This window comes from Benincasa hispida, chromosome 3, assembly GCF_009727055.1.
Source record: "Benincasa hispida cultivar B227 chromosome 3, ASM972705v1, whole genome shotgun sequence".
NCBI classification, from domain to species: Eukaryota; Viridiplantae; Streptophyta; class Magnoliopsida; order Cucurbitales; family Cucurbitaceae; genus Benincasa; species Benincasa hispida.
In genome coordinates this window covers 10,280,536-10,301,403 of record NC_052351.1, presented here as the reverse complement: position 1 = coordinate 10,301,403, position 20,868 = coordinate 10,280,536, and the positions used below count along the sequence as shown (strand labels likewise).

Genomic DNA, 20,868 nt, shown 5'->3' with positions numbered 1-20,868 from the left:
CTTCGAACGACTGAACCCAAAGCAGCAGAAAACCTCCTACCGATCTACCAGCATCCGGCGAGTCTATTGACTGCAACAGCACGATCCAAGCATACACGAACAATGTTGTGGGGACGACACCACCACAAGAGAAACCCAAGTATCCTCGGCGTCAAAAACTCAAAGGGTGGGCTTTGGTGAGTTTGGTAGAGGACGGAGGAGAAAATGTTGTGTAGACGATAAGCAAGTGGGAGATGAACCCTGCTATCGTATAGCGAAAATGCTTATCGTATAGTAGAGCTACATGATCATTTAGGAAAAACTGAACGATTGTTTAGGAAAGATGATTACGATCGTTTAGAGAACGCGTGAACTAGACGATCGTTTAGACGAACGAGCTTCTATCGTATAGGCTCTTACAATCGCTCTTTCACGGATTCTTTTCGGGCACTGGGAGCCATCTATCTACTTACCCCTGCCTCGAGGAAGGAGTGAATTCCATCTTGTGTAGTTGAGTTCCCAGCTCCCAAATCAGACGAATCCTTAAAATGGTATGTTTGAATCGGCGACTTGGCCACTCGCACCCATATAAATCAAAGGACTGCCCTTAATGGCAAGAGTTCCTAACTCACTCAGGATTGAGGTCATTTTACCTATGGTCATCCTAGTGAAGTGAAATCTCTGTCATGAACAGTGTTATATAACGAGACATTAACATTTCATGTTCAGGTCTTATACAAACTCTTTGTATAGAACGCCCCCGCTTGCATGTCCCCAACACAAATGATCAGGGTCAGACCATCTATGGCAAGTCACAACACTTGTGACCATTCCACAAAGCGAGCCACGTCCGTAGTATTATCAGGATAAGGTTTCCCTCCTATATCCATATACTACAGACCATTTTGGTTATCACTCAAGACATGATCCACTTGTATGTCACCACATACATGCTTGAGTCACATACAGATAACCAGGGATTTTATGTTTATTGGTTTGTGGTAAAGCAAATTAAAACAAATAACTGAGCAAAACAACAAGATGTGAAGTAAATATCATATATTAACAATCATTGGTGTTCGTATATACTATTTACAAACTACAGGACACGAGACTTTAGAGCATCAACCCTAACAATCTCCCACTTGTCCTAAAGTAAAGTGGGGTGTACAAAAAACTTAGTACAAAACAATAAACTAAAATGTCCCACTTGCCCTAGTTCAGTCGCGAGCGATCCTATAGACCCATGCTTCGTAGGTGACCCTCAAACACTATAGCCGTGAGAGCCTTCGTAAATGGGTCAACAACATTGTGTTCCAAAACGATCTGCGTGACGAATACGTCCCCTCGATGCACTATCTCGCGGATCAGATGATACTTCCGCTCTATCTGTTTACCGTGCCAGTGACTCCTTGGCTCTTTGGAGTTCGCCACTGTCCCACTATTATCACAATAGAGGGTAATGGGTCTAGATATATCTGGAACAACTTCCAAGTCTATCAAGAACTTCCTGAGCCAGACGGCCTCCTTAGCAGCTTTGTAAGCCGCTACGTATTCCGCCTCCATAGTGGAGTCAGTGATGCACCCCTGTTTAGTGCTTCGCCACACTATAGCTCCTCTGTTAAAAGTAAAGACTGACCCTGATGTGGACTTGCGAGAGTCCTTATCAATCTGAAAGTCAGAATTCGTGTATCCTGTAAGGATCAACTCTCTCAAACCATACACGAGCATGTAGTCCCTCGTTCTCTGAAGATACTTGAGGATGTTCTTCATTGTGGTCTAGTGAATCTGGCCTGGGTTAGACTGATACCTACTGACTATGCCTACAACATAGCAAATGTCTGGACGAGTACAGAACATCGCGTACATCAAACTGCCAACGGTAGACGCATATGGGACCTGTCTCATTTCCTCAACCTCTTGAGGCGTCTTAGGACACATTTCCTTAGACAAAGTGACTTTATGCCTAAACGGCAGTAGGCCCCTCTTGGAATCCTGCATCGAGTACTTGAGCAACATCTTGTCAATGTACGATGCTTGAGATAGTGCTAGCACTTTGTTTTTACGATCCCGAAAGATCTGGATACCTAGAACAAATTGAGCCTCTCCCAAATCTTTCATTTGGAATTGGGTCACTAGCCAGTTCTTAATTGCAGTCAGTAGTACTACATCATTCCCAATGAGTAGGATATCATCTACATACAACACTAAGAAGACTACTGAAGCGTTGATGATCTTCTTGTAGACACAAGGTTCATCAACGTTTTGGTCAAAGCCATACGACTTGATCGCAACATCAAATTGTATGTTCCAAGATCGAGATGCCTATTTCAGTCTATAAATGGACCGATTCAGTTTGCAAATCTTTTGCTCTTGACCTTGGGCTATGAATCCCTCGGGCTGCACCATATAAATGGTCTTCTCAAGATTGCCATTCAGAAAGGCTGTCTTGATGTCCATTTGCTAGATCTCATAATTATAATAAGCTGCAATGGACAGGAGGATGAAGATCGACTTTAACATGGCAACAGGTGAGAAAGTCTTCTCATAGTCGACTCCCTCCACCTGGATATAACCCTTTGCCACAAGTCGAGCCTTAAAGGTCTGTACCTTCCCATCAGCACCCCATTTACGCTTGTAGATCCATTAACAACCTATAGGGCGAACCTCATCAGGCTGATCTACAAGATCCCATACTGAGTTGAAGTACATCGACTCCATCTCGAGATCCATGGCCTTGACCCATTCATCCCAGCCAACATCCTCCGTTTCTTTCTTATAAGACAACGGATCCTCAATGTCACCATTTGCTACCATAGCAAGGATTTCCATGAAACCCAGATAGCGAACGAGTGGGTTCCAACTCTTGAGGTGGAACCGACCTACTGGATGAACTCCCATAAACAACTCTTGTTGATGTAGCAGGCTCTTCAACAACTCTTGTTGAAGTTTCAGTAGTTTCATTAGAAAGCTCATGCAACAAGACTTTGCTCCATGGACTGTGCTCCCTTATATGATCCTCCTCCAGGAAAGTAGCATTCGTTGAAACAAACACCCTATTTTCTGTTGGATCATAAAAATAACCCCCTTGTGTACCTTTGGGGTAGCCTACAAAGAGGCATAACCTCGACCGTGGTTCCAACTTCTTGGGATTAGCCTTAAGCACATGTGTAGGGCAACCCTAAATGCGGAAATGACGTAAACTAGCTTTACGCCTGTTCTACAACTTTAGAGGTGTTCTTGCAACACTCTTGGAGAGAACACAGTTAAGTATGTACACTGCAGTCTCCACTGCAAAACCCCAAAACGAGTCCGGTAAGGAAGCGTAACTCATCATCAAACGAACCATGTCTAACAAGGTCCTATTTCTCCTCTCCGCTACACCATTCTGCTATGGTGTACCCAGTACTGAGAGTTGGGAAACGATTCCATGTTCTATCAAATAGTCCTAGAATGCGAAGTCTAAAAACTCTCCACCTCGATCTGATCGAAGTGTTTTAATCCGTCTATCCAATGTGTTTTCAACTTCAGCTTTGAATTCTTTGAACTTTTCAAAGGATTCAGACTTCCGTTGCAAAAGATAAACATACCCGTACCTGGAGTAATCATCAGTAAAACTGATAAAATACTCATAGTCACCTCGAGCTCGCACATTCATAGGACCACAAAGGTCAGAATGTACTAACTCAAAAGGCTCCTTGGCTCTAAAACCTTTTCTAGTAAAATGTCGTTTAGTCATCTTACCCTCAAGGCAAGATTCACACACAGGTAAAGAATTTTGTTCTAACTCACTTAGAAGTCCATTCTTCACCAATCTCTCAATCCTATTGAGATTGATGTGCCCTAAACGTAGATGCCAAAGTTGGGCATTTTATTTTAGAGAAATTCATTGACGTTTTGATTGAGTTACGACAGTTCTGAACAGTTCAATATTATGGAGGGAATTAATGGCTAACGGCCTTAGCACATATAAATTTGATCCCAGATTTTCTATGCAAATAAAAACACCATCTTTATGAATAAACGCTTTACTCAAATTGAAAGAAACAGTGTATTTACATTGCAATAAGCACTTTAAATAAATAAGGTTCCTTTTTAGTTCAGGAAAAATATATACATCATTTAAAATTAGAAACCTATTCTGTAAAGTCAGCTGGAGTCCTCCCACTGCCATAGCAGAGACAACTGCCTAGTGCCTACTCGCATCGTCAACTCACCAGCCTCCAGCTGTTGCCAAGATCTAATCCCCTGAAAAGAAGAATAAACATGGTTAGTGGCGTCTGAATCAATTATCCAGGCTGAATCATCATTCTCCACTAAACAAGTTTCGAGTACAAGTAAATCACATTTACCTTTATCCGCCTTGGCTGCTTTCTTCTCCTTCAGATACGGAGGGCAGTTCCTCTTACAATGTCCATCTTGGTTGCAATGGAAACACTTTCCCTTACCAACTGGTGGACGTCTCCTCGAGGTGACAGGCGGTGGGTTAACAGGTGCCTTCCCTTTTCCCTGACCACCATTCTTCTTCTTCCCCTTTGTAGAGCTAGAAGTAGAAGGTGCAGACTTCGTTCCTGAGGTCGAACCTCTATGGAACGTCCTTGAGGATGAAGCAACATTTGCCTCACCCTTCTGCCTCTCCTTACTTTTCAGTAAAGATTGGTATGTCTACAACTCGTTGAGAAAAGTTGTAAGGTTATATTTCACTTTGTTAAGAATCACATTGCTAACAAAGTGCAGGAAGCACTCCGGCAAAGAATGCAGGATTATGCTAACCTGGCTGCCCTCATCGATAGTAGACCCATTTAACTCCGCCACATTGAATTGGACCATCATGTTTAGCACATGTTCACGAACAGAGGTGCCTTCTTGCATTTTGGAGTTGAATATGTATTTAAGAGCCTCATACATAAGTTGATCAGACGGTTGTTCAGACATCCCCCACAGGGACTCCATGATCTCACGGACTGAGACCATAGGCTCATGCTTCTTGGCTAAGACGTCAGAAAGACTTACCAAGATATAGACTCGGGCCTTCTTATTCGCCCTTGTCCATCGCTCGTATGCCTCTCGACCATTTTGAGCGGCATTTGGAGCTGGAATAGGAGGGCAAGCCTCCGTGAGAGTGAACATGAGATCCTTGATGATTAGGATCGTCGTGATCATATGTTCCATGTTGAAAAATTGTCGCCAGTTAATTTTTTGGCGCTTAACAACGACAAGGAGGCTGTAGCCATTTGAAAAAAATTGTTGAAAATACGAACAAATCTTGATTAGATTTTGCTAAACCACTTTTAAACCAGTTTTGTTTAGCAAAACAATTTCAAGTACCATAAGTTATAGACTTCTATTTTGCAATGATGCCTTAGTGAGTCAAGACAAACGCCACCGGTGGGGTGATCAGTTGCCCCTTCACTGGGATGAGACATTCTCAACCATTAGGTAGAACCAACTCTTGGAACTGAACCTAACAGCCATCATTTTTCGGTCCAAAATCGTTAACCTTTAACTATTCCATGTAAGTGTAATCCCTCGTTTTCAGTGCCAGAGTCTCGCCCTAATATGCTTACTGTAGGGAAAAGACAAATTAGGATAAGAGACTAAGTTACCTTATTCTCTTACAGGAGATCAAATAAAGAAATGTGCAAAACTGTCATCCTTTAGGAGGACATTCCCAGGGTGCCTCGAGGTGATGCGCAGAAACTTTATTCAATCTAACAAGGGAGACCAAGGGATATGCTGTCGCACTTCCCACTCCCACTTACTATGAACATTCTCTCCATCTAGATATTGACCTACCCAAACACCATCCGTTGGGGGGACATGCCAAAGGTGTCGCGAGGCTGAAAATAGATCTCACGATGTGGACTTTAGGAGAAAAGTGAAAGGTTTAAGTGAATCATCTTATGCCCCAAGTACCTCCCACTGAATGTTCTACCTAGGGATTCATTGACCTAGACAATCTGGCTACTGATTTTAGTCTAAGTGGTATTTTTAAAGCCTGTTCATAAACAACGTTTGTTTATGAAATATAAATAAGTTCAAGTAGTCACATTTAAACACGTTAATGGATTGTCCTTAACTTGTATGCATGCATCAAATCTATCTAATTCACCTTTCCAGGTAAGTTCCCAGGTAGAGGTGTTACGTTTCTGTCAACTTAAATACCCCAACCTAGACAGAACCCGCCTTAGACAAAAGGTCCCTCATAGATAGATTTGCTACACTTTAACCTTTTATTAGCCAATTTAATCCTATTAAACCGATTAAAAGATTAAAGTCTTAGGGTTGCTAATCATATTAGAACCGTGATCTTAGGTCTATGTGATCCAAGTTTTAAACATTTTAAAACATGAATTAAACCTAAGTTAGCATGCATGTTTTTCTTATTTCTTTTAGTTCTAATTTCTCTTTAACTCTTAAAAAAACTAAAAAACATTGTGCATAACGAGGTGTTTATAACAATTATAAAGCAACCTATGTGTCATACTTCATGCAATGTCCGGTCATTACTATATAACTTTTATATAACGCGTAATAACCAAGCAAACATGCTATCATTCACCCTTATACTATAACAATTATAATATAAAGATGATGCATGTCAATGTTTTTTATGCATGCATAAATATAACTCTTATATTATATGATGCATGAGCATGTTCTTAGATAATTAAAATCATGCTTCTCTAAATTATAACAATTACAATAAAGAGATGATGCATGATCAATGCATAACCTAAGGTAGGATTTACTATATGTGCATACCATATGACACATAAAACATACATTGCATGTATTAAACAAATAGATTTATGGACTGGGATGAGCCTTTAAACCAAAAAATCGGAATGAAAAAACCTATCTACTACATTTTTCATCGAGAAAACCGGTTTACAGGAGAACCAGGTCTTGAACCGCTAGGAGGTCTTCATCGTGTAGCAAACTTCCGCAGGTAAACGATCGTTCAGCGCACACTAGACGATAGGAACATTAGCAAACGATCGTGTAGACGACGACGAGGCTGCGAAGCCTGATCGTCCATGCGATCGTGTAGCGCAACGACAGGTAAACGATTTACCTTGAGTTACTAAGCAATAAAGCTTGCTGACCCAAACGATCGTCTAGCGCGCTTTAAATGATACGCAAGCGTCTCATCGTATAAACGATACGTGCAACCAGGTAAATAATTTACCTTGCGATGCTAAGCGGTCGTTTAGTTAGTTACTAAGCGATAAAGCTTACTGACCTAAACGATTGTCTAGCTCGCGCGCACATTAAACGATACTCAGCGATCATGTGCCTGATATCAACTCGATATGACCAACTCTTAATCACATACTCCATCGTTCAACCGATGCATTCAACCACGATCGCATAGTCCTTCATCTTCACGATGCAATGGACAGCGATCGCATAGAACCTTTTCTGCACGATGCGATCAACCCTAGATCATCTCCTTCCTTGAAGAGTCGTAACTTTTGCCCAGAACTTCGACGAACGACTCAAGACTCCAAACACTTTGAATACAGACTCAATTACGATTATTTATGCCCAAAAATGCAGGGGCCTTTACAAACAACCGCAGATGTAAAAGGAATTAAACAAACCGAGACATCTCATCCCGAAAACATCCATTAATCCGGCACATCCACAATAGTATTAACACTTAAAATAGCATAGAAATGCACCCACCATGAATGTATACATTATTTCGTTGCAACAAATGAAATCGGAGTATCAGAAACTTGGCTCTGATACCAATTGAAGGATCTCATACCGAGAGTTCCATGAGCGGGCTTAGATCGCTCTGATTTCATAGTGACCGAAATATAAACGATATATATTCCATACAAACAGCTATGCATATAAAACTCATAATCGGCATGCTCATAATACAATAAAACATAAGGAAAGGGTCATACTAGATGAAGACACACTTCGAACGACTGAACCCAAAGCAGCGAAAAACCTCCTACCGATCTACCAGCACCCGACGATTCTATCGACTACAACAGCACGATCCAAGCGTACACGAACAATGTCACGGGGACGACACCACCACGAGAGAAATCCGGGTATCCTCAGCATAAAAAACCCAAAGAGTGGGCTCTGGTGAGTTTGGTAGAGGACGGAGGAGAAGATGTCGTGTAGACAATAAGCAAGTGGGAGATGAACCCTGCTATCGTATAGCGGAAATGCTTATCGTATAGTAGAGCTACACGATCGTTTCGGAAAAATTGAATGATCGTTTAGGAAAGATGAATACGATCGTTTAGAGAACACGTGAACTCGACGATCGTTTAGACGAACGAGCTTCTATAGTATAGGCTCTCGTGATCGCTCTTTCATGGATTCTTTTTGGGTGCTGGCGATTTGAATGCACGACTCAATTAATTAATCAAATGAAAATGATTTTCATAGCTTCAACCCATCGGTTACCATAACCTTCGCAGCCCCAACTTCCCACGTCCGAACGTGGATTAATCGGTTAATTATTAAATAATTAATCAATTAATTTAATTAATAAATATAATCATATTATATTTATATCCTATAGTTTGATATCATATATCTATTATAGTATTTTCTCCTCTACTTGATATAAATCATATTTATATCTAATTTCCTCCAAAATAATGTATCCTCATACATTTAGCAATTATATCAATATAATAACCAGTCCAATTATATCATATATAATTGAACTTCCTCTTGTCAATTTGAACATTTCAAATTAACACAAACACTGGTTTCTCGACTTTATCCAAGCTACCCAGGTGACCTAATGGACCTGTGGCTCGAGCTTCAATGGTACGTGAATAGCTGACTAAACTCTTTAGCCAGAAGATCACCATCCGTTAACTGTCAGTGATTCTACTAAAGACCAACAGCTGAACTCTTCTTACCATAGATATATTTCTGTGTCATTGATATAAACAATCATGAGTACGATGACCTTCCACAGATGCTCGTAAGTACAGTTGGGCCAATTTATCGTTTTGCCCCGTAGTTTCATCCACTCCTTAAGTACCACCAATTCCTCTAATGAACAATACAACATAGTCCAACTATGTGTGAACACCTCTCGGGCCAAGAGAAGGTGTGTGGCGCCACATCGTTCAAGTTCTAGAATTAACCCTTAAGGGAGCTATCTATCTACTTACCCCTGCCTCGGGGAATGAGTGAATTCCATCTTGTGTAGTTGAGTTCCCAGCTCCCAAATCAAAGAAATCCCCAAAATGGTAAGTTTGAATCGGCGACTTGGCCACTCACACCCATACAAATCATAGGACCGCCCTCAATGGCAAGAGTTCCCAACTTACTTAGGATTGAGGTCATGTTACCTATGGTCATCCTAGTGAAGTGAAGTCTCTGTCATGAACGGTGTTATATAGCGAGACAATAACACTTCGTGGACAGGTCTTATACAAACTCTTTGTATAAGATGCCCCCGCTCGTATGTCCTCAACACGAATGATCAGGATCAGACCATCTGTGGCAAGTTACAATACTGATGACCATTCCACAAAGCGGTCCGCGTCCGTAGCATTACTAGGATAAGGTTTCCCTCCTATATCCATATATTATAGACCATTTTGGTTATCACTTAAGACATGATCCACTTGTATGTCACCACATACATGCTTGAGTTACATACAAATAACCAGGGATTTTATGTTTATTGGTTTGTGGTAAAGCAAATTAAAACAAATAACCAAGCAAAACAACAAGATGTGAAGTAAATATCATATATTAACAATCACTAGTGTTCATATATACTGTTTACAAACTACAAGACACGAGACTTTAGGGCATCAACCCCAACAGTCTGATGGTAGTGTGCGCAAAAATCGGAAGTCGATTTTCAACCAAATCCCGTGGATGCATTATGCGATGCATGTTCCTAAAATATGCGTTGATAGCCATGCGTCGATGGTCATGCGTTGGAATGAAAATGTGCCAACAATGTATGTGATGACCATGCATCCTGCCACAAGTTTTCTTGCGTTCACGCCAAGTATAACATGAACGCAAGTTTCTCGGGTAATCCGAGGTCGAACACAGGGACTTGTAACTAGCGGTGATGTGCATGCGGCGGTTAAATAAAAGAATGAAGAGGATGTTGCTACGTTAATCCTACTCCTACTCCTATCTAACAGACAACGCAATGAGAATATGCATGAAAGGTAGAGATGCGACAACACTTGACATGAAATAAATGTATGGGAAAATAGATAAAATGTAGAGATGATTTCATTGCAACCCTTAAGAGTGACCGCAAGGGAACCTTAGTCAGTGTCAGACTATGCGATCATGTTACAACTATACACGGTAAGTCATTTTCCAATGGAAATGCGGTGCTCCTAATTCTAGGACGCATATGTTGAATACAAAGTGTCCATAGAGCTTATTCCTAAGTCTCTACTCTTGTCCTATGTGATGATGCAGAACACACATAATGCTGCGGTGACCGCATTCAATCGTATCTACCTCTAGGATGCATGCGATGTGCTAATAACAAATAGTGCTCATTCCTAAGCACCTATCTCTTGTATTATGCGTTCTAATCTGACTCTCCCGAGACTAGATTCTAACCTGACCTTCTCAAGTCTAGATCCTGTTCTTAGACTAACCTCCCGAATATCCCTAATGGACGAATGAAGCACACATAATACAAGACAATCGCATAAACTTCGCTAACCTACGGTTGTTATATCCCTAGTGAACAATGCATAGCTTGCTTAATGCGCCCAACCACTTACCCTCTCGGGCAGTTGATTGTTGCTGACTTTACTCATAGACAATCAATGCGTTAGCCCATAGACAGGCGTTGCAGCAGTTCACACTAAGCAAATAAGATTACTCACATACTCGCACAACGCACACCTCTCGGTGGGTTGCTACATGCTTCATATTCCTAATCCACATGACTAAGTATGCAATACCCACGCAATCTCACTAAGTGTTGCAATGAAAGTAAAGATGCTAAGCAAAAAGATGGAGATGGAGTCGAAGGAATAGAGAAATACATTGAAAACACATTGTATTAATTTCTTAATTCAAAATGTCATACAATACAATATAGGAAAAGAAAGGAAAAAGAAATGACTGACTGAAAGCAAAACTTTACTTCCAGCGGATGTGCGTCAAGGCTGCTGGTGGTGCCATGGATGGGTGGAGAAACTGACTCTCTCGAGATCTAGCTCCGGTCGAAGGCTCCGGTCGTCACTCGGAATGGATGAAGGAGGTGAAGAACTCTCAGCCATCTTCTCACGCAGTTCATCTGGATCGTAGGAAAAATCCCCAGTTGAGGGATAATCTCCAGATGACTTGGAATTTTGCTCATCGGCTTCTATTTATAGAGTTTGGACCGCCGACAGCATTAATTAGACTGCTCTGAGTCTGACATTCGGCGTGTCAGTCATTTCTGAACCTCTGCCACCAACACCGCGGTAGGTGAAATGTCAGCATCAGCTTTGGATTTTCTCGAGGTAGATGCGTTGATGTGTTCATTCCACCAACCTTGCGTTGATCCCATCAGAATGCGTTGTCGCATAGCCGCAATCATTCAATGGTCGCATTCACTTAACACTGCAACTCTACATGATGACCGCAATCGCTTGACGAATGCAACTCCCATGCGATGGACACATACAGCTGATTACCGCAATATCTATGCGTTGATCGATGCGTTTGCCTTGCGATGGAGTGTTTCTCTGCATGCGGTCGTCTATGCGATGGTCCAGTTTCCGTGTTTGCGTTCATTTCCTGCATTGACTACAAAAATAGAACATTGAACGCACAATTAACGCAAAGTAATGGGTTAGCTGAGATTCGTCATGCTGATCGACGCAAACTCCTTTTCTCATGAATTCCTATCATGATCGACGCAATTTCTGCCTACAACCTTCATAATTCTAAGTAAAAGGACTAAGATGGCATGCATTTCTGCATGTCATCACTAACCTAATCCAAGTACTATAGATTGTTTAGGCTATTATACTCGAACTTGATCCAGTTTATGCCTCCACATAAAGTCCAAGTATTCATGACAATAGCCAAGGGTTCGTGGTTTATTGGATTTAGAGTTAAACAATCAATTCATTGTCATTTAACAACATTTGTCTGAATAAACTTCTATATGTTTACTGTATACAAACTACGAGTTTTAGGACATATAACCCAACATTGGCTTCATTTAACATTTCCACTCCTCTAATAATGAATAGCTCATCCACCTTTTCTCCCACTAAAACTACCTTAGAGTCCTTTAGACTTCTAAACATCCATATTTATGAAGGTTTATGAAAACCCCAGACAGAAGCAAGATCGTTTCCTAATTTTCGAATTGACATAGTGAATTAAACTTACAGAAGATATAATGCATTCTAAATAAATTTACAGCATGCTTAACAAAGGAGGAGGAGAATAATAGGGTTTAGTTATACTAAACTTTGAAGACAATGAAATCTTCACAATCCTCTTCAAATGTTTCACAATCCTTCTTAAATCACGGTCTTAACGAACAAAACCAGTAATATGCCAAGAACCCAAAAACAATTGGACACCACCACAACGTAACCTTGGTATTCTTCTTTGGTTGAGAATCCACAGGAGTTTTGTGGGCTCTGTGTCAATTTTTGGGAAGAGAGGGAGAGTATTTTTCTATCGAGAAAATTCTTAGGAGAAGTAAAATCATTAAAAAAAAAAAAAAAAAAACCCCACAGACCTTCTGTGATTTTTGGGGAAGAAGAAGTTCTGCTGATTAGCCCACTCACACGTTACATCATTGAGAGAAAAATGGGGAAAAAGGAGTTAAATAACTCCCTCTTTAATTAGTTTAAAATCAAATTTAAAAACTAATTAAATTAATTAAGGCATATATATAAATATATACAATAATTTTTATTATATGTATAACATATATCAAATTATATGTTATATCTAATATAACATATAACCTATAGTTTATATTATATCAAATACAATATAATCTATAGTTTGAATTTCTCTCAATAATTTATGGTATTTAACATAAATCTAATTTATATTAAATTTAATTATATGAATCTAATCCATATAATTAATATTTGAATCATATTCAAATATTTATTTCCTCTTAAAATAAATATTATATTATATTGTGTCAAATGCATTATAATAATTATATAACATAAAATAAATTTAAATTAATTATATCATATATAATTAATCCCCTCAATTAACTTGAACAATTAAATCCAACCCAAAATTAATTTGATTCTCAATTACCTCAGTTGAGCTACCGAAGGGATCTTATGGACCTATAGATTGAAGCTCCAATGGTATTTTGATAATTAATTAAACTCTTTTAATTAAATTACCCAACTTCTATTAATTGTTGGTCACTCCACTAAAGACTGACAGCTGCGCTCTTCACACTACAGAAAGATTTTTGTGTCTAGTGGATGTAACCAGTCAATAGTGCGATGACCCTTCACAAATTGCTCGTAAGTACAATTGGGCCAAAATTACCATTTTGTCCTTGTAGTTACATCTAACTCCTTAAGTATTACCAATCCCTCTAATAAACTATAAGTCATAGTCCAGCTATGACCAAACCCCTTTGAGCCAAGAGAGGGTAGCGTCACATTGTTTAAGCCTCGAAATCAACCCTTAAATGAGCAATTTATCTACTTACCCCGACAATAGGGAATGAGTGAATTTCGCCTCGTGTAGTTGTGTTCCCAACTCCCCAATTAAACGAATCCCCAAAATGATAGGTATATTAAGTCGATAAACTGGCCACTCTCACCCATGTAAATCAAATGACCACTTTTATATGTAGGTTCACGACTCACTTAACCTTATCCATCCACTACAGACCGTTTAGATTATCACTTAAACATAATCCACTTGTATGTCTCTACATACATATTTAAGCTACATAAGATAACCTTGGATGTTTGTTTATTGATTTTGTGGATTAATGCTACTAAATATCGAATAAAATACCTCAGATTTTATTAAATAAATAAATTGTTTGTACAATACAATTACAAACTACAAGACCCATGAGATTTAGGGTATCAACCCTAACACTTTGTCTTTCTATTCACAACCTAGGGAGTCAAGCATACCAAGGAAAATTAGATTCCTTTTATGGTTTGGAACATGTCTCACAATTCTAATGAGTATTTCATCATTTAGTCTTAATGAAACTAATCAAATCCCAATAATTTGGCAAGCCTCATTGTTTCCCATGTACACTGACTCTCCATCGACTTATCTATAAGTGTTGAACCAAGGCTTGAAAGGTGTCATGTGGTAGGTGCACCCGGAGTCAGGCACCCAGTCATGTTTTTGTTAGGATTGATGTCCTAAATCTAGTGTATCTCGTGGTTTGTAGTTTTATTAACACAAATATTTATCTAATAAAATAAGAGGTATAATGTTCATATTATCAACCTCGTGGTTTGAGGTTCGATTCCCCCACCCTGCACTTTAATTACAATACTTATTAAAAAAAAAAGGAGGTATTTTATTTGACATTTAGACAGCATTAATTCAATCCAATAAACTAAGATCTAAGGTTATATAATGTGACTTGAACAGTGTTTGACATACAAGTGGTTCAAGTTCAAGTAATAACCTAAAAGGTCTACTTTAAATGGATGAAGGTTGGATGTCTTATCTTGCTACAGATATGGCTCATTTTGTAATTATTACATGAGATGTAAGTATTACAAACAATATGAACCATATTGTCCATGTAAAGACATGTGAGTGGGGTATGAAGTTTACCTTTATTGACGTTTGCAATTTTAGATACTTGACGTTTTTATGAAAAAATGTCAAGAAATAAGTTATTTTAAAGAAAAAAACATCAAGAATTATTTTTAAAAAGCGGAGGTTGTACATTTATTTCTGAAAAATATAGTACTTGACGTTTTAAAAATGTCAAATTCAATTAATGATTTCTCAAAAATACTAGAATATACTGGATAGTCAAAAATACTAGAATATACTGGACAGTACAGATTTGGACAGAAAAATGAAAAACACGAGTGCCTCACGCATCCCTTTGCTCGAATCTCTTCTCCACATTCTGATCCCTCATTTCAGCGATCTCCGCGACGAACATTTCCAAACCCTACAGTTGACCTCTTCAATTCCCTCGTAGATTCTCCAGATCCCTCCCTCAGTTCCATTTCGAAATTAATCTCTTCCGATTTACAGATTCAGAGTAGTAGCCCTAATTACGACGGACCAATCAGATTCGGTCCTTGTTCAATTCTGAAATTGAGAAACCCTAGCTTCATCTCCATCTCGGATTTCGATCAGCATCAGATATCTAGATTCTCTTCAACCTCTAAGAAAGAGAACGGGCAGAAACCGTCTGATTTCAAGCACCAAGACATTGAAGGGCCGACCGTGGAGAGAGACTTATCGGCACTGGCTAATGAAAACAGAGAGGTGGTTGAAGGGCTTCACCGATTACTGAAGTTGCGATTCAGAGTTTTGTGGCATTTGGGTTTCCTTTCTCATTGCATTCATTATGCGGCGATCTCTAAAGCCGATGATTTTTTCAAGAAAATGGAGGAACAAGGTAGGTTACAGATTCTAACGCTGAGTCTTTAGATTGGTAAGAATCTAAATGCTCTGTTTGTTAGAGTGTGAACTGTTTCTTTCGTATGTGTAACTAGATTGTCTGTTGGGGTTCTGTTTGCTTTGCTTTCAAGATGAATCCATTTGAGTTGGAAATTCTTGGATTATCTAGTCTTAACGAGTGTGTTGTGTTAGCATCAAATGACTCGAATTTTGGAAACTTTCAATGCTAATCCCACCTTTTGCTTATGCATATACCATTTAGATTACACTCGCTACTTTCTCCGTCTCTCTCGTTTGCACTCCCATTCATGTCTACACTTTAGTCTATCAATTGATCGTTTATCACTTGTTCTGACAAACATTGCTTCCAGTTGCCTTTCAATTGTTTATCAGACATGAGGATTGGAAAGAAGTTTAGTAATTTGATTATGTTGACATTGTCTTGATCAAGTAAGAAAATAATGATGCATAAATGTTCTTCTTTCCCAGGCCAAATGCTTGGAAACGGGTGAAAATATGGCTATAAAGAAGGTTTTGCAGGACATAAGATATAAGAAGCGTGAGCTCCAAAAGCATTGTTTCTTTTCCACTACTACAAAAGACAAACTATTTCTCAACTTGGTAATGGAATATGTCCCTGAAACCATGTTTCGGTTTTGAAGCATTACAGTAATGCAAATCAAAGAATGCCAATCATCTATGTCAAATTATACATGTACCAGGTATAAATAATTATCCTTTATTATCTCATTTTTCTAAACAACACACAACTTTTTTCTCATGTCAATTGTTGTTTCTTCTAGGTTTTTAGGGGCCTGGCCCATATCCACACGGTTCCTGGAGTTTGTCACCGAGATTTGAAGCCTCAAAATATTTTGGTATTGCTCTTTGATGATTTGAAAGTGAATATGGAAATTGAGATGAATTTTTGTTGAAAAGAACAGTTGTAGAGGCCTATACTTGTGTGACATGATTGCCTAATGTTCTGCTTGCTTTCTGCAGGTGAATCCCCTTATTCACCAAGTAAAAATATGTGACTTTGGAAGTGCAATAATGCTTGTACGTTGATAAATTTTCAGGTGGATCCCCTTGCTATTTAGTTTGTTAGTTAAAAGTTCCAGTTTCCCTTTATAGATCATATTTAGTATTGTCATTGACTCATTTAGGATTCAAGATCCCCTTGTTACATTGTACGTTGCATTTATAAATCTTGGAACGCTTTTCCTTGCTCAAAAGTGAGAGCTTCAAACAAACATAGCAATTGACATTCTCTCTAGGGTGTGTGAGGTGTAGGTTTTTGGTCAGTATGTAAATTTGGTTATCATAAGAGTTCATTAGTTTTTTTTTTATTGGAGCATTGGCTTCTGAAACCTATTTCTTAGACTAGATAGTAGTCACTCACTTTTACAAATCTTTCCATGAGGATTTTAACTTGCGGTGCTTAAGTTTAGTAATTTTAAGTTGTTTCAATCTTATGTTTTAGTTTTGGTATATTATTTCATTGATGTAGGTGCTCAAAGCGACGAGTTCAAGGTGGACTATATTATTCTTGTAGAGGCAGGAGCATAGTGAACGAGATTTGACTCGAATTACTTCATACGGGATTTGTAGGTGTAATTTTTTTTAATTGTTCATAGAGGGGATGGGGGTTGATTGTATAATAGAAAATTTTTTAATACGTGGGTTGATGTTGTTATACTTTTGAAATTGTTCATATCTGGTTGACTATAATGTTGGAATAATTCATATGGGGTTTTTCATATTCTTTTAACTTATAAATACTTTATGGGGTTATAATATTGACAATGTTAAAGAAGTGAAGTTTTTATAAAGAGATATTGGTGGAAATTTGGTTGATATATAAGATTGAAAATGCATGTATTGTTTATTTGATTGATGAATGTATGTCATATACATACCAAATGTGGTTGTTAGATCAAAATACAAGAGCAATTATAGGTAAAAACGTCAACATTACATATTTTTCTAAAAAAATCACAAGCAGGCTTGATATGTTCAACGTGTCAAGATTATAGATATTCTTGACATGTTTAACAAGTCAAGAACTCCCATATTCTTGACATTTCCAACATGTCAAATAGGATATATTTTGACGATTTTTCATTGTCAAGTTAAAAAATTTCTTGACGTTTTTTCCTTGTCAAGAACGCTCATATTCTTGAAATTTCAAACATGTCAAGTGTTAGTGTTTCTTGACGTTTTTAAAACGTCAAGAAAATTCACATTCTTGACACTAGCTTCCTTGACATTTTTTAAAACATCAAGAAAATTGACACTTGGCATTTGAAAAACGTCAAGAAACACCATTTTTGTAGTAGTGTATACATCGATCGGACCATGAAATAATTAGATTCTCTTTATAACATCGTTACTTGAAGAAACTAATATTTCACTAGGATGACCATCGTAACCTTAATTCTGAGTGAGTTGTGAACATTTTTTTTAAAAAAAGAGATTAAAAGTGTGTTTGGAATACATTTTTAAATGTTTAATTTAAAAAATAAGTTATTTTAGAATAATTGGAGTATTAGACAACCACTTAATTCTGTATGAGTGAGGGTGGCAATGATAGTTGACTCAACAAGCCTACCATTGGGATCTATTTAAATGCTCCCCTAACAATTGCTTCTGGGTCTTGAACAATGAAACCTCAACTTCTCATTGTCTTGAGATTAAACTATAAACTGTTTGTTCATTAGAGGAATCAATAACTGGAGGATAGTTATGAGCATTTATAAAAGGTTATCGTTGATTGGTTATATTTATGGACACAGAAATATATCTATACAGTGTGAAGAGTGCAACTATCGGTCTTTAGTAGAGTGACTGGTAGTTAATGAATATTGATTGATTGGATTAAAGAAGCTTAATTGATTAATTGATTAATCTCATATCATTGAACTTCTAATCAGTAGGTCCATAAGGTCTCCTTGTTAGCATAGTAATGAGGAATGATTTAAATTGTTCAAATCAAATGAGAAAATTTAATATTAATGAGATAAATATATAATGGTTAATTATAGATTTGATCTATAATCTAAATTATGTAAGAGAGATATATTTGAATAAGGTTCAAATATTAGATTTATATGAATCGAATTCATAAAGAGATTTATACATATAAATATTAACTCCATATTAAATATGATTTAATATAGTTATGTAATTGATTAATTAATTGTTAGTTAATTGATTAAGAAATAATGGAGATTGGAGGTTAGTATAAATATATGGTATTCATGATAACTAATTAAATGTATATATTAAATAAGATTTAATATATGGTTATTTAATTAATGTGTCAATTAGTTAAATAAAAGTTATTTAATTAATTAGTACTAAGGTATATAGAGAAATACATGGAGAAAGGGTTAACCCTTCCCATATAAATATATCCTTATAGCCCATTTAGGGCAAGAGATTTTTATCACACAAAATGCTAGCCTCCAACCTCCACTTTCTCTCTAACTTCTCTCTATAAATTCTCTTCCTTTTTTCCTCCTAAAAGTTCATGGAGACTACTCTTGAGTTCTTTGGAATCCTAGAGAATAGCAAGGTAACTTTATTGGTGGTCTCCTTCTTCTTGGAGAAGTTCGAGATCGTTAATAATGGTTGAAAAGGAAAGCTAGAGGAATCTACAAATGTGAGTTTTCATTTCTCCTCTTCTTCCTCTTTTCTAGCATGCTTATGTTTTATTTGAATGTTTATCTGACAAATGCATATTTTATTTTACTGTTTTTGTTTCCATAAAATTAAATGTCTAAATTTAAGGTGTTCACACGCTTCTGCGGGAATTCAGTTCTTATAGTTTGCCCAAAAGGACTCATCAAATTAGCTTGGTCTTAAGTGGAAGCAAGAGCATCGGAGTAGATGAAATAACCTTCAACAATAGATGCTTTACGTTGTTTTTCTTTGGCATCATTCTTTTTTTTTTTTTTTTGGTTCTTTCTTTTTAAAATGAAGCAGTCTTGAATTATATGATCTTTCTTCTTGCAGTACTTATATCTCAATTTCTGTTTAGTTTTCTTATCTTCATTTTGATGTTGTTTTCCGTTCTTCCATTGGTTAATTAAGGTTTATTTTTAATATACAAACCTTCTCAGTGAGTTGTTCCCTTTTAGAGGATTGTATTTCCATTTCTCTAGTTTTAAGGGCTTAAATAATAATGTCAATTGTGATAGCATCTCTCTCATATTTTAGAGCATTCTTGACTTCTCTATAAGCTTCATGTGGGAAGTTAATAAGCATAAATGCTTCATTCTCTTCACCAAGTTTTTCTCTAAGACTTTTAAATTCCGTAACAAGTTTCTTGTATTTATCTAAATTGTCTAACAGGGGCTTGGAAGGATCCATATTGAAGGTAAAAGAACCTTTTCCTTAGATACATTTTATTAGAGAAGTTTTTCTTAGCATATAATTCTTCAAGTTTGGTCCAGATTTTGTATGTTGTCTCTTCTTCAATAATTTGCCTCAGGACACCGTCTCTCATATTCAAAATGAGTGTTCCATAAGCTATTAACTCCATGTCTTCCTTTTCCTGTGCAGTCACCATTTATGGGAGTTTTGATGGATCCAAGAGGGCCTTAAGAGCCTTTTGCTGACCAAGCAAAACTCTAATTTTTGCCTTCCACAAGGCAAAATCACCCTTACCATTAAACTTTTCAAACTCCACTTTAGCTACTGTCATCTCAAGTAAGAAACAATCTTGAACTTCCAAGATTTACTTTCTTGCTGATAGAACAACTCTGATACTACTTTTGTTGGGTTTTGATCTTAGGAGGATCACTAGCACAGGCCCAAATGTGAATCACACGTCCAAGAAAGTGTGTAAGAAGCCCACTTAGTAAGCCTTGGCTCGAGCACTGCTTTCAATAGGTGGAAAGGAAAGCTGAGAAGCATCCACAACAAGAAGCTGAGCCTTTTACACGTGGGTGGATGAGATGGAGAGATCTTCACCTACTTGTGCTTACTCAAATGGTAAACATTCTCAAATTTTTCTCTTTCACTAACTCACAAAGGACGAAACCTAAACATTCTCACATTTCTCTATTTCACTAACAGAACGAAACCACTCTGTAAAAAAAACTCTCTCTGTAATGGATGTCTATTTGTTGCCTGGAAAGGAAAAAAGGAGCAAGAGGAAAGGAGAGAAGTAGAGGGAGAAGAAGATACACAGGGGAGTTAACGTGGCTCGGCCACACAAAGCCTACATTCATGGGAAGAATGTTTCTTAAAGAAAAGATCACAAGTATAGTGCCATTAATTTGATAAATGGCA

General features: G+C 37.7%; 2 long non-coding RNA genes across 5 annotated transcripts; both read left to right on the top strand.

Moving 5' to 3' along the window:
• Positions 1 to 14,992: 14,992 nt before the first annotated feature.
• Positions 14,993 to 17,418, top strand: LOC120073814. Of its 2 annotated transcripts, none has more exons than XR_005480816.1 (5): positions 14,993 to 15,604; positions 16,060 to 16,292; positions 16,374 to 16,448; positions 16,573 to 16,649; positions 17,081 to 17,418. It is a non-coding gene; the product is annotated as an uncharacterized LOC120073814 (long non-coding RNA). The 2 variants fall into 2 exon arrangements; XR_005480815.1 differs by having other exon boundaries at positions 14,994 to 15,568.
• A 1,594-nt stretch (positions 17,419 to 19,012) lies between these two features.
• On the top strand, positions 19,013 to 20,667 carry LOC120073992. 3 transcript variants are annotated; one of them, XR_005480856.1, is made up of 5 exons: positions 19,013 to 19,234; positions 19,927 to 19,951; positions 20,137 to 20,283; positions 20,369 to 20,568; positions 20,653 to 20,667. It is a non-coding gene; the product is annotated as an uncharacterized LOC120073992 (long non-coding RNA). The 3 variants fall into 3 exon arrangements; XR_005480855.1 differs by having other exon boundaries at positions 19,363 to 19,951; XR_005480857.1 differs by lacking the exon at positions 19,927 to 19,951.
• The last annotated feature ends 201 nt before the right edge of the window (positions 20,668 to 20,868 follow it).